Below are 15,628 nucleotides of genomic sequence, written 5' to 3'. Positions count from 1 at the left end.
AAACGTCTTCCCGCCCTTTCCCCACTGTGATGGACAGCTCACTCAAGGGACCTCGGCGCCTTTTGCCGCGGTGGCAATGTTACAGGCACACATGGTCAGTGGAGACAAATCTTCGGGCCCTTTACGCAGCTGCAGTATAGGAAAAGCACTATACATTTACCCAACGAGGTAGCACTTACTGATTAGCCAGTAGAAAGTACTCCAGTTGAGTATAGTGAGAATCGCCAAAAAATCCGCGATTTCGCAGGAAAATCCGCTACTTCGCGGATTTTATTGCGATTTTGCGTGAATTCGCGGACCGCAGATCTGCAAAATTTGCCCATGCTTACGAAACCCTAATGATGGAAACCTGCTGGATGAACTATGAGTAATCTGAAGGCTAACTCAATGTTCACCTTTGCAATGAGAGCCCCCACTGAATGGACTCTGCATATTAATCACTTGATCAAGTGAGGCATACCTTCCAGACACAAAGTTGGGTCAATTGCTTTGTTGACTGATCATCCTTTAAGGGCGGAGAGGTTATGCATGAGAGAGAACTCTTTTGTGTTCTTCTTCAGGACCTCTACCAGTAGGGAGCAAACAAAATTACTTAAAAGGTCTTATCTAAAGGGTGATCTATCATCCATAAAGCACCGAATTTTCAATCTTCCTCTTTACTATCAATTTATTTGCTAGTAAGTTTCTGGTTACTAAACCCAAACCATCCGATGGGTGGGGGGTCATTTCCTTAATACAATTGCTGAGCAGCTTTTGATTCTGGATATATTTTAAGCCAAGAGATCATTACTGTAAATCAACTGGGGAGAATATTTTAGACGACAATCTATCTGGTGACTCCCTTTTTCTTTCTCTTTTTGAAGCACTTGAATTTGGATTGGCTAGGATACCACAGCAGGAGCATTTATGTTCCCACGGGGTAGGTATGTATTTTTTTGTTAAAGGCATACTCCTTTCTTTTACCCCACCCCCTGGGAGGATGAAATTGATAACATGTGCTACAATCCCGTTTTCTAAGCATCATGTATTTGAGCTGCAGTACGCCCTATCATAATCCTTCCAATAGCTATCCCCATATTCAACAGGGTAATCAGGGTCCCAAGCTCAGGTATTTTTCAACCAACACCCCCTAATAGATAGTACAAGGCTTGACCCAATTTGTGATCGTCTTGTCTACTTTAGAATTACGTTGCTTAAGAGGCCTGACTCATAGAACACAGAACAAGCTCCAACCTGTACTTACCTTCCTCTTAAATCCTAATTTTAAGACCTTCGGTATTCACAGAAGGCATTTAGGAGTCCTAAAGTTAGGAGTCCTAACTTTACTACTACTAAATTGCGAAAAATCCTAATTTTAAGACTTTCGGTATTCACAGAAGGCATTTAGGAGTCCTAAAGTTAGGAGTCCTAACTTTACTACTACTAAATTGCGAAAAATCGTAATTTTAATACTTTCGGTATTCACAGAAGGCATTTAAGAGTCCTAAAGTTAGGACTCCTAACTTCTGTGAATACCGAAATGAGTAAGTGCCTTCTGTGAATACCGAAATGAGTAAGTGCCTTCTGTGAATACCAAAATGGTAGTAAGTTTAGGATTTTGTCTTAAGTTAGTTCTGTGAATCGGGCCCAGAGTCACCTTGCTGGACTACATGCACAATGTCTACTCACAGAGGCACTGAGGTACAACAATATTTTGTGTCTGATTCAAAACTCTTCTCAGATAGAAGTATAAGTGTGGAAAAGTGTTACGATTTCATGTGCACACAGAGGAAAATCTGCAATCATGGTGCATATTTAATCTTGTTAGGTTATGACTAAGAACATAGGGGTTCCCATAAAAAAGCTGGTGGTGAGATTTGTGAACACCAACAATTTTGGAACATTATTGGTTTTGCCCAGCCATCCCTGTGTTCTAACAAGTAATTTGTGCATGTGCACCAGGGTCTGGAGTCATAATAGCACCATATATAATGGATGACTTTAATATAGTCATTCCCTACAGGCCCCTCTCCTGTCCTCCCCCATTCATTTGATTGGACACATTAGAACATTTAAAACTCTTGTAACAATTATGGATTGCTTCAAGGGGACTTTAATACAGTGTATCTGTGCAAATCACTCTCCTGTTTGAACTGGGCCAGGAGACTGCACTAGATCCTCAAGACTTCTTTCACTTCAGCAGACTCCATAGTGTTGTGGTGTTTCTGAGTGAGACCAGATATTGAGCTGGCAATTGACCTGGAAAATGGATGAGTCTTGAGGATTATCCTAAAGGCAAAGTTCAATTTGTCAACTAATACTTGGAGCTGTTGAAGAGTTACTTGGTTATGAGACAACAGTGCATTAATTGACTGACTAAAGGCCTGACTTTTTCCTGTGTGAGGCAACATTCACCAGTCACCAAATCACTCTCAGTCCGCAAGAAAGTAATGCACATAGAAGGGCCATCTGTCTTTTTGGCTACTAGTAGAACCCCCATCTCTTGCACTAAGGTAACAAAACATCCCATGGTGCACCTGTATTTGGCACAACCAGCCAGCCACATAAGGAGGAAGCCATCAAGGTAATGAATTACTTCGTGGAATTCAATCTTTTGTTTAAATATTCCCTCTAAGGCTTGGCTGCACTGATTGAACTCTGTGCCGGATACAGAGAACCTCTGAACCCCTTGGCATGCACATGTCATGAAAGTACATACTCTTATATTGAAGCCTAGCAGATGATAATCCTCAGGTGCACGGGGAGCAACCTGAAGGTTGACTCAATGTTTTGGTTGGCAAGAATAGTTACAGACCCCCAACTTCCTCAATCTTGCCAATGCATAGTCAACAGATGCATACTTGATTTAACAAATCTGCGTGTGTACAGCATCATTGACTGACAACCCTTTTGGGGGCTGGGATATTATGAATTACGCTAAAATTTCTAGGCTCTTTTTTTGGCACAATGTCAAATGGAAAGAAAACAAACTCTTCAAAAGGTTGTGCCTGAAATGGCCTACAATACTCACCATCAAGGTTTGTTTGTGAAGCTTCTTAATAATGAAACTCTTATAGGTTGGAACTTCATTTTGATTTTTGCTGTGACCATGTCCATTGACCCTGTGGCGGGCTGTCTTTGGAAATGGGACCAGTATTTCTGTTCTGTACTGCTGGAACCTCTATTGAGGGCGCAACCAGTGCTTAATTTGAGCAGGTAGTTGCAGGTAGGGACCACTGGCACTCATTTATTGGCGACAAATAATTATTGTTCCTCAACAGGCTTTGATCCAAACCAAGAGAGAGTAGCAAACACAAAAAGGGTCAAAGAAGGAGGGAGAGAAAGACAGGTAAACTGTGACAAAAGGAGAAGGCATGGATGAAAAATAACATGCAAGAGTGAGATAAAATTCTCGTGGTGGAGGCTGTCAAGTACCATGCACCTTGTAAACTTGGACTTCCACAGGAGCAGATGATTTTTCCTCCAATCCCAAACTCCACTGAAAGTGGATGATGAAATCCACTGCCAGTAAAGAGGGGGAAAGGGGGATGGGACAAAAGAGAGACTCCACTGCTGTGCCTCTTCCTCTCAGGAATTAGCAATCCTGCCTGGCACCTGAAAACACAAATGACAGCATTAATCGTTTCTAAAACCTCCTAACATATACCATCACACTCTATGAGCTTGCCCAAAAGTATCTCATACCTTCACTTCTGCAGTGATTAACTTCTCTCTTATAAATATATTTGAAGTAGATGTTTTATAGATAAGCTGCAATAAGATATTGTTCTCGCTTTCCTTTCTCTTCTTCGCAGTTGCCAGTTGGAATGAACGATTTGGTAAGTATAATAAATGTATATATATTTTTACATACTTTAATGAAAAGGATATGATAGAAAGCTACTGCCTTTTTTTGTTTGTTTAACTACTGTGTTTCAAATGAAAGTCTCAATAAGGAATTACAGTCAATATCGTTGAAGAATTGCAAGGTTAGCACTAGGAATCCTTAGAATTAGTACTAATTTTAGAAACTCTATTCGGAAATACGTGCTGTGGAAAACTCTCTGCTACTCCTCAAGTGAATTAGTTATTTACCTGTACTGTTTAAATTCACAGGAAGGTAGACTCTTTAACACCAACTAAATGAAAGCTGAAAGCGCTGAAGACTAAGGGGCCTATTATGATCGCGAAGGATCCCCACCACCCGACTGGCAGTGGCGATCCGCCTTCCAGAACTCCCCGCCCAACGGCCATTTACCCCCGCCACATTAGCATGGTGGGGGTACTGCGCAGACGGAAAGACTGTCCGTGGCTTTTCCGCCGGCAGGCAATTGTCACAATTGCCTGCCGGGCAGAAAAGGCCCACAATATGGTGGTGGTGCATTTCAGGCACTGCCATCCATATTAGGATGGGTGAGTGGGGCATGCCTTTCCATGGCGGATAGTCCGCCATGGAAAGGCATGCAGAGAATGCCTTTGGGGCCCATTGCGGGCCTCCGGAGGGTGGGGGTGGATGCCTGCACTTGGGGGGGAATCCCATGGTACCCCCCTTCATTGGCATGCACAGGGTGGCAGGCATCGCGCGCTGCCTGTCACGTTGTGCATGCAAATGCACAACATGCATATTTTGCATTGCAGCGGGTGCTGCTGACAGCACCGCACGCCGCAATGCATAATATGCAGGATACGACCAACAGGGTGGAGGGCGCATCCTAATTGGCATAGGGGGACCGCCCTACCTCTGGTGGTCGGTCCATTTACTGTTACGTGGTAGGCGGAAGAAGTCCGCCCGCCATCGTAATGGGCCCCTAAATGTGACTCCCACTAGGAAATCTTTCTTTAGCTTCGCTACGCGCAGTTAATGAAAATTCCAACAGCCAAGAAGGCTTAACTGTGGATTCCTGCGCACTGGAAAAGCGGGAGCTCAAAGTATAACCTACTGCAGGAATTAGTTGCACTAGTAAGCGAAGCTTATTTAATTACTGGAACTTACTTTAAAGGGAGAGAGGCTTCTCCAACTAACAAGACCCAAATGGAGCCAGATAATGAGGAAACAATTTAATAAACGGAGAACTCCAGAAACTCCAGCGATTCAGCTCTGTACTGCAGGAAGATTTCAAGCGGAGATACATTTGAAGGCAACCTCCCCTGACTGAAAACTCTAGAACGGTGAACGAGCGAAATAGAAATGCTCAGTTAAACTCAAAGTGAAGTGCGATTAACGCGCAAGCTCGAACACCTGGCTCCTTCTCTCTCCCTCCCAACACTAGAACCACAACCCATGGACTAATACTACCGCCGCAGCAGCCATATTGGAAGCACCACTCACCCAGGAAAACAACTTAAGGAGAGAATCGGCGAAGGGTAAATCAGAAACTTCTTGCGCCTGAAACCTACCAATGGGCAGAAAGGGTCTCTGACTCCGCCAGCCTTAACAGAGGCATGAAATGGAATCAAGTCTATGCAGCCTTGATATTCAGCAACCCTGATGTTCAATGGTGCTGGCCAAGGGCTTCTGAGCAAAATGTTGAGTCCAAGCACTTATTCTTTTACAAATTAGCCGCTGGGCCCAGCTATCTCCCCAGAATTGTGTTTGATTGCTTGAATGACTCGTTCGGGTGTGACCTCACCTGATGCACTCTGTGACTTAGGAGAGTCAATCTGGGTCCCAGCAGTCTGTTTTCTGAACCTCTTCTTAACAGGAGGAAACTCTGTGCATGGGGGTTCACCAGATTGCCTCAGGATCTCTACAATCTGTTCATCATGCTCAGAGTCAGATAAAGATGATGACACTCCTCCATCACCCCAATGTATGTAAAACAAGCTTGAGGAGTTGGGTCATCTCGGGATCCTGACCCCTTCTTTTCCTAACCCGAGCACGGTCTCCAAACATAGTGCAATTTAAAGGGGCTGAGAGACTAAGGAAATATTGGCTTGGTCCAAACTGAGGCCCAGCAAGTAGCTGGATATCATCACAATAACACAGAAGGCGAATGCATAACTGAGAATTACTGGCTATCAAAATGCACATGGGGTCCAAGAGGTCGACAGCCCCCCATGAGCAAGGACCAGGAAAACAGGCTGCCCCGGACGAGGTAGGGAAAAATTCCACCATACGCCCACCTGCAGAGAAGTCAAGAATGGTGTGGAAACGCCCACAGTACTCACTGAAGGAAAGATGGAATTAATAGACGAAACCTGGAGTGGGTCTTAGTTGCAAATTGGATAAGCGAGCATTCCTATGAACATTCCGCTCTGTGGGCCTTTAGTCCACACTCTATGAAGTAGGGAGCCACGGTCAATAAAAATGGGAACCTGGCCTTTGAGGCCAAACAAAGAACATGTGCAGAAAAATTACCCTGCCTGCCTGTGGGGGATGAAACAGTAATTGTTGTGCAGCTGTATCCCCTTCGACGCTCATGACGAGCTCAGCTCGTCATGAGGTACACCTCTCGTACACTCATGACGAGCTGAGCTCGTCATGAATAATGGGAATCAATGACATTCAGCACTGGAGGAGAATAACACCAGCATCAATGGTGGTATGCTACAGTTAGGGTGCAAATGCTAGAAAATAGGGTGCTCAAGCCAGTGAGGCCAAACAGAATACAGAAAATGTGCTTTCTGGCAGGGGATGTTGTGCAGCTACGTGCTAAAGCGTCTCTTTGCGTCCTGATTTACTTCCATCGCCATGATCGCTGCTCAAGGATGGAGAGTGCAAGAATGCTCTGCTGTAAATACCTTGCAGCTATTGTGACAACGGAAGCAGATGTGGGGTGCTAATCGCAGCCTGTGATTGTGAGGTGGTAACAAGAAAGCCCGCGTTGTGTGGCCCACTGCTACTCTACCTAGGGCCAAACAGTCCCAAGAACAGGGGAGGGGCTGGGATCTCCGAGGAACCCCATACCTAAAACCACTCACCCCCTACAGGGGTACACTCTGTTTATGTGTTACAGTCTAGTAATGGCAGTAGAGTTGCAGAACCTCCTCTACACCTTTATCATATTGTACTTAACATAATGAAAACAGGTGCTCTCACACTCATACTCACAGTGTATTTTTCTGCAGCGGCCACTGCAGGTAAGAGCGGTGGGGCCGGTTTGGGGTGAGGGGGATTTCAAGAGACGACCACAAGGGAAAAATAAATAAATACATAATTTGCCCATGTAGTAGTCTCTCGAAATCTCACCCTCCCCCCCCCCCCCCAAGCCGGCCCCACCGCTGTTACCTGCAGCAGCCTCTGCTGCATTTTTTGATTGCTGTGCATTAAAGCAAAGCCACTGAAATATTGTGGTCAGTTTGGTCAAATTTTGCAGCGCGTTTGACTAAATTATATAGCAAGAAAAGTCAAATCATGACAAATCAAGATAAAACATGCTGCACATTCTGTGGCAGTATTATTTCGCTATTTTTATAGTTGAACATACAAGTGGAGAAGCGTGGCTCAGTGGTTAGAGGCGGCAGACCCAGAAGCTGAGATCGACCGTGGACCAGGGTTCGATTCCCCGCCTCGGCGGGTCTCGGGCTCAAAATTCCACGGACTCGACAATTCTCGCTCTGGTGCCTACTCAACTCACGGGGTCACACTCTGCAACTCTGGGCAATAGCTTGCTTAATCTCCACTACGGCCCCTCGCGGCGGGATGCCTGGCTTTCACCTTGTGGACACCCTGCGGTTTCTCACAGGGGAATACCAGGACGGGTTCCCTAAGCAAGCGCCGGGACGCTTACGGGCAGCTGTGCGCTTTACAAGTCCAGCACATTTACATTTACATTGATTTCATCTGATCAAAAGTGTTACTTCATTAGTACCAATATAGCCAAAAAATAGAGAAGTGAACACTTGATAGATGCCTAATTAATCTTTGCAAAGGATCTGCCAATACGTGGAATAATGTGTGATGCTTTTTAGTCCATTTTGATCCAAGTGCGCTAGAATTTATCCTGCAAATTATGCAGCAGATGATGGGGTATGTGACAAGTGCGGTAAATCCCTAATTGTGCGGAAAATGTTGCGAATGCAAAATCACACAATAGCAGTGGCCCTAATTATAAGCACAGGTAAAATGCACAGATCGCCTGCCATCCTTCACATATATAAAATCAACAATCTTATCTGACTCCATAATGATATTTTAATCTTTCTTTTGAAATTCATTCGTATATCAAGTGTCCTATCAAATATAACATTGTCGCTCAGATAGTTACCCGCTATTGTAATCATTAGCTCTTATTCATAGCATTTCACCACACTCCTGCACGTGGGGCACAACATTCCACTCCCTCCTTCTGAAATGAATAAGAGGTCGGCTCTTTGTGATGATTGGTGGTTGGGGAGGAGGGCCTTAGCGTGGAATCGCGAGGAGGAGGGTGGAAGGGAAGGTGATCGGGGAGGGCGGGCTTTCTATATTTTAATGAGTCGTCTGCTCGGGTCACTCAGTGCCTCTCAGGGTTAATCAGCCTCGCTTCACCCTCCATTACACTCATTAGGCCCTGTTAGGATGTTCCTCAGTGCTGATCTGTATCTCGCGCGAGACAATTGGCGCTGATTAAGTGTAATTACCAGTAATGGGGCCAACCTGCTTTCAGAAGGATAATGCCATCAGCTCGCCCGAGCGGCAGAGGGAGTCGAGCAGCTCCAATCTGCTGGCCTTTTGCTTGCCCATAGATTGAGGCAACGGCTTACTAACTACTTGGGTGGGCTGACAAATCCCTCGGTGGGCCCAACGAAACACACACTGGAAAAAAAAAAACTAGCGAGCACTGTGTCAATTTTAATAACACGTGTGTATACTACGTATACTTTTGACAATTATTTCCTCTTGATTTTTGCAAGAGCATTATTTACTAGGAGTCTTTTTTCCGGTTCTCGTTTCACATGAAGAACGATGAAAGTGAGGAAATTTGAAGAAATCGTGAACACCTTATTAACGAAAAGCAGGCAGCATACGTCACACAAAAGCGGCAGTACCAAAGAATGACTGTGAAAAATACACACAGGATGGTTTTATGTCTAGATTGGTTACCATCTTTTGAACAATGATTTAGCAAGTGTAACTTTCCCTACTTTGTAAACGTGTGCCACTCCTTGTTACGTGACTGTTTTTTTTTCCCTCTTGAAGTTTTACCCCCAAAAGTCAGCTGTGCCCCAAAAAAACCGATTTGTGATGACAAACGCGAAACTATTTGTGATATAAACAAATCTGCCCAATGAGAAACTCAATTGATTAGGGAAAATATTAATCAATAAAGGCTGGGTAAAATTGCAAATTTTCCATATTTCACACGTGCATCCAATTAGAACCACGGATTTTACGCATGGTGGGACAGAGTAGCGCCTGCTCCCAAATCCTGTGTGACAGTTGCTGCAAGATATTTCTGCGCGAAGACACCATCCAATGACAGTAAAGTGTGTGTATTAGCCAATCGGAAGCCTATGCAAGCAACAGTTTGGCCAATAATGGGGATCAATGCGAGATTATGGTTGCATAATAAAAAAAATGATGCACAGGCCTAACCAATAATTTATTCTCCAAACAAAATTCAGTGGGAAAAGGGTTCCCCGGTCCACAATGTGGAGCCTGGGTAGATTTGTGATTTTGAAACCGCGCTACAAAGTGCTTCTGTCATTGAAATAATAGCAATTCTAAAAGAGCTGACATTAAGTCATTTTGGGCTATGGATCATTGTTTTTTATTTCAGGTTGAAAACGCAGCAAAAGCAATCTTCACTAAATCGCAAGGAAAAAAAACCTATGGCAGATAGTTGGAAAAAATGACTGCTTTTTGCGCCTCTGTAAACTTGTCATCTCCACGCGCTAAAATCAACGGCACGGAGCAGGCCTCTCAGTCACGACCCGCTGTCTCGCGCACTGTAAACAATCGGTGCGAAATGACAATTCAATATTTCTATACTTTCAAAAAAGAACACCGTAAAAAGAAATATAAAGTCAACATGCCATGTAATGTCTGAGGTAAGAGAAGTAATAGGCTCCGAAGCACACTTCTCAGACAGGACCTGTATTTTTCCACAGCTTGAAGTTTTCCAGTGAACATTGAGAGGAAGTATGGTGTTTGCATTTCTAACTCATAACAAATACCCTCACACATCATTTTTAAAGTGGTCTGTTTTGTTAGTCTCATGGCATTTCGAGGCCTACATCAGTTCTTCTATTCTTGCTTTATTCACCAGTTACTTGAAATATTTGCTATGTGGACTCTCCGTGTTCAATTTTTGTGTCCGGTTTCCTAAGAACTAATTTATAGAGTTCTAGGAATCCAGATCTGTGAGTTAGCAACCAAATTGGGATTAAAATTGTTGTGGTAATATCACGGGTTTTGGCTGCACAGATTTTGCAGCGTGAAACCCGGTGAAATTTGTGCAGCAAAAATAATGCACATTCTGAGTTTTGGAGCTCAGAAGAGGGACAACGTGGTACATCTGGATTATCGCCCATTCCGAAGTGAAGAACTTGGAATCGGCAGGTTAAACTGCGCCCATTTCGTTAGGGACCGGATCCCCCAGCATGCCCCACGCCCTCCCCTCACCCACCCAATAATTAAACTTGAGATTTAAGTGGGTGTCAAAACGGCCATGTTTAATATTCACACAACATAAACATGACGAAGATTATCATTAAACTTATTAAAACTTGCAAATCAGAACACCAAATTAAAACTGTACATTATCATTTTAATAATCACACACACAGAATGACATTATCCCCCCAGCACCAAGGGGCCCTCTGGCTAGGCTCTCCCCAGGAAGCGATGCCCACGCGAGGCGCAACCCACCTGCGTCATAGAGTGATGGGCCCCAGCCCTCGTAACCTTGTCCGCCATTTCCAGGGCACCACCACTCCTCCACCAGGTTGACCAGGGACCCAGGAGGCTCGTATCTGTCGCCCTAGCCTCCCCAACCGGTGGTCTCCATCCCCCTGTGAAGAGCTTACCCTCTCTCCCCTCAGTGCTGGCCTAAGGGAGTGCTCAAAGGTGGACTCCCGTCTATGCCATCTATCAAGATTAGTGTTCAAATGTCTCTTTTCCGCAACACCCCCTCGAAATGCCTAGCTAAGGGACGGGTGGGTGGGAGATTAAATAAAACAGGCTACCGAGCCTGAGAGTGCAAGAGATGCGAGGGGGGGGCAGAAGATGTGTGCAGGTCCGTGCGCAGGCGAGGAAAGAGGCCGACCGAATTGTAAGTGTGACCTATATAGGTCACGGCCTCTGACCCCGCCTGCACCGGAAACGCGTCACCGCCCACCCCGGAAGGACTTCCTTTGTTCGCCCGGTCGCCTCCCATAGGGTGGACGACCGGCTACCCTCTACTAATGGGGGGGGCGTGGGCCGGGGGGCCGGCCCCTAAAGGCGGGCTCATCTAGCCTCGCCCTTGGTATAGGGACCGGATCCCCCAGCATGCCCCACGCCCTCCCCTCACCCACCCAATAATTAAACTTGAGATTTAAGTGGGTGTCAAAACGGCCATGTTTAATATTCACACAACATAAACATGACGAAGATTATCATTAAACTTATTAAAACTTGCAAATCAGAACACCAAATTAAAACTGTACATTACCATTTTAATAATCACACACACAGAATGACATTATCCCCCCAGCACCAAGGGGCCCTCTGGCTAGGCTCTCCCCAGGAAGCGATGCCCACGCGAGGCGCAACCCACCTGCGTCATAGAGTGATGGGCCCCAGCCCTCGTAACCTTGTCCGCCATTTCCAGGGCACCACCACTCCTCCACCAGGTTGACCAGGGACCCAGGAGGCTCGTATCTGTCGCCCTAGCCTCCCCAACCGGTGGTCTCCATCCCCCTGTGAAGAGCTTACCCTCTCTCCCCTCAGTGCTGGCCTAAGGGAGTGCTCAAAGGTGGACTCCCGTCTATGCCATCTATCAAGATTAGTGTTCAAATGTCTCTTTTCCGCCACAAGGGCGACTAGGGGCCATAGGTCCGGCGCCCTTCCCCCCTTCCAGTAATTGCAAAACAAAAGACCAGATTCCATTAATCCATGCGTCCATGCCAATGTCAGACAAGTGCACACCATCGTGGTGGAACATCGCCGGGCCAGAAATCATCTTATGGGGTAAGTGCAGCAAACGGCCCTTCGCTGAGCACAGCTTTGCCAACTCACCATTGAGACGTCTTACTGATATGTTCAAAACTCTAGCCCTGATGTCCTTGCCCCACCATTTTCTCGGAATCATACATGAGCATGCAATCCTGGCCTGTGGAAAGGTGTGACCAAGCCAAGAAAATTCTGCGAGGAGCGCCTCCTTTACTGCCAAGCGTCCGCGGTCCACCATGTCGTTGCCGCCCAGATGGATTATGATTAGGTCTGGGGACTTCTGTCCCTCGCGTTCTTTAATCTCCTCCACCAGCCGCCGCAGATGCCGAATGCGCATTCCTCCCACACCATGCCATAGAAATTCCGCCCCGACCAAGCTCGATGGCTTCCTCAGACGGCGCCGTCGCAGGTGCTCAGCCGCCCGTCGCACAAATGAGTGACCCAACACCCACACCACCATTCCCGGCATACTAATCAGAGAGGAAATAGAAAAGTTAGCAACATCGTGGCGAAAAACTGTTTGTCAAAGTAATTCAGGGCGAATGTAACGCTTGAAACAATCAGAAGACCAGCGGCCCACCTTCTTAACAGCCACAGATGACAATCCTGCCCCTGCCGCCAAAGTTGCTGCGCCTATTCTGAAGGAGTGGGAAGAGTAACCTGCGCCCCCCAAACCCAGATGTGTTAAGGCCCTTCGCAGCACTGCCTTGAATTGAAACTGCGATACGCACTCCCCATTCTCATGGATGAACAAGGCTGTCCCCCCCCCACTAGGGCGCAGGGCCAAGTACTCCTGCATGCAGGCCACCGGGCATACCGGGGCTCCCCGAGCGGGGTGCAAGTGAATCACCGCCCCCTTACCCGCCTGGTCAGTCTTGGATTTCGTAAGGATCACTACCAGGTCACCATGCCCAATTCTTGTGTCCCTAAACTGGATACCACCATCCTGATTGGTACAAGAAGACCCCACAATCTCTCCCAGGCGGAAGGCACCATAAAATGCCAGGGAAAAAACCGCTGCAAAGAGCCTGCCCTCATATGCTGAGGTGCAGAGCAAAGGCAATACCCCCAGGATATCCCCCAATGTCCTCACATCCAAAGGGCGTCTAGAATCCCGCTTGGGCCCCTCCAGCCTAGCCCAACCCGATAAAGCCTTCTTAACTACAAAGGATGACCCAGGATCGTGTGAACCCGCCAATCTAGCAAAGAACCCCACTGCTGAAATATGCGCCCTAGCATAAGAGAGAGACCTGCCCTGATCCCTGATGCGCTGCAAGAAAGAATACATGGCCTGATCGGAGAACCAATTCGTATTGCCCGCCTCTTGAACCAGGCACCTGTAAGTCAAAAAACACTGTTGATACCCAACCCGAGTGCGGTCACTCAGTGAGGCACCTACCAGCCCCGCTAGAGCGGGGCTCCAATCCTCCACAGTGATGGGGGAAACACTGTCATCTCGTCCTCCGCTCCCGGGTGGAACTTCCTGAACTCCTGCAACTTGGAACGAGACAAAGCATCAGCAGCGTGGTTATCAACGCCTGGAATGTGTGCAGCCCTGAACGTCAAATTCAATTTCAGACACTCCAACACCAGCCGCTTCAACAATCTCAACACGTGTGTACACGTAGCCCCTTGCCTGTTGATAGCTTCCACCACAGCCATGTTGTCAGACCAAAAGATCACCCATCTGTTCCTAAAGTGCTCTGCCCAGATGCTCACTGCCACCAAGATCGGGAACAATTCTAGAAATGCAATGTTCCTAGTCAGACCACTCTCATGCCACTCACGTGGCCATTCAGCCCCACACCAGCGCGAACCTAATATTGCCCCAAAACCAATGCTCCCAGCCGCATCCGTGAACAATCCCAGCTCCTTGCTAGACACCGCCGGTGCCGGCCAAACCACAGAACCATTAAAGTCCGCCAGGAAACTCAACCACACTCTCAGGTCATTCCTCACCTCCGCCCTGAGGCGCACCCTGTGGTGCTTCTGGGACAGGCCTACCATAGATCTTGCAATTGACCTCGAGAAAGGGCGCCCCATAGGAATGATTCTCAGGGCGAAATTCAGCTGGCCAACCAGTACCTGCAACTGATGTAAAGTCACCTTAGTAGACGCCAATGCCGCCTCAATGGACCTAGAAAAAGCCTGGACCTTATCAAAGGGCAACCTACACTCGCCTGCCACCGAGTCAATCTCTATGCCCAAGAATGACATACATGTCGCCGGGCCAACCGTCTTACCAGGGGCTAGGGGTATCTTGAATTCATGAAACATGGCCACCAACTGCTCCAAGGCACGATCGCAATCTGTGGAAGCCGCTGGCCCCATCACCATAAAGTCGTCCAGATAATGCACGACCCCTTTGTAGCCAGACCTATGTGAAAATAGCCAGTGAAGCATTGAGCTAAAAGTCTCAAAATATCGGCAAGACACTGCACACCCCATAGGCATACACCGGTCATAATAGTACTTGCCATTTAATTGGAAACCTAACAGGTGATAGTCCTCCGGGTGTACTGGCAAAAGGCGAAAGGCAGATTCTATGTCTGTTTTTGCCATGATAGCTCCTGGGCCCAGGTCCCTCAATTTCTGCAGAGCAGCATCAAATGAGGCATAATTCACTGAACACAAAGCAGGGTCAATTGCATCATTCACTGAGGCCCCTCTGGGCGCTGACAGATTATGGATCATCCTAAACTGACCAGGGTCCTTCTTGGGGACCACCCCTAAAGGAGAACACACATAACCAGGCAAGGGAGGAGTCACAAAGGGGCCCGCTACCCGCCCCAACCCCAGTTCCTTGTCAATTTTGGACTTGACCACTGCTGGCTGGGCCCGCGCTGACAGTAGATTATTGCAATAGTCAACAGGGGGAACGTCTTGCGCTGGGATGCGAAAGCCTTCAGAAAAACCTAGGTACAGTAACTCGGCTGCTGACCGGTCAGGATACTGATTCAGCCAATAAATCAGTCTCCCAATGTCCACGGGGGTGGGCAATTTAAGGCTGCGGGGGCTTGATGTCCTTACTCCCTCCTCCCTTCTCCTTGGATTTTCTAATGCACTTGAACTCTGGGTGGGAAGGATGCCCGCAATAGGAGCACACATGCTTGAACTTGCACTTATCTGCGGGCCAGGTGCATGTCTTCCTGTTAAAAGCCCAACAGGCTCCTCTTTTCTCACCGGCCCCCCCTTGCGAGGTCCGAAAGGGCTGCCTAGCTGGTTGAAACCCCCCAGACTTGCCCCCATTCACGCTTTCAAGCCAAACATTGACCTCCACTTGGTCCCACCCCATGTCAGGATCCTGTACCTTTTCCCATCTAAAGTCCCTATCATAGTCTAACCAGGCAGAACCACCATGAGTTGCGTGCGCCTTCAAAATCTTATGCTGATAATAGACTAGGGACGCCGCCAGCTCTGGCTTCTTTTCAATCAAGACCGTCATAAAAACCTGAAAACCAAAAAGCCAGTTGGTGATGGACTCCTCTACTCTCGGCCTCCTATCCTTACCAGCGCTGTCCTTACCATCTTTATCTTTGTACTCCACCTCCCACCTTTTGGGCCGAATGAGAG

Source organism: Lissotriton vulgaris, chromosome 3_1 (genome assembly GCF_964263255.1).
Source record: "Lissotriton vulgaris chromosome 3_1, aLisVul1.2, whole genome shotgun sequence".
NCBI classification, from domain to species: Eukaryota; Metazoa; Chordata; class Amphibia; order Caudata; family Salamandridae; genus Lissotriton; species Lissotriton vulgaris.
This window is presented reverse-complemented; position numbering follows the sequence as displayed.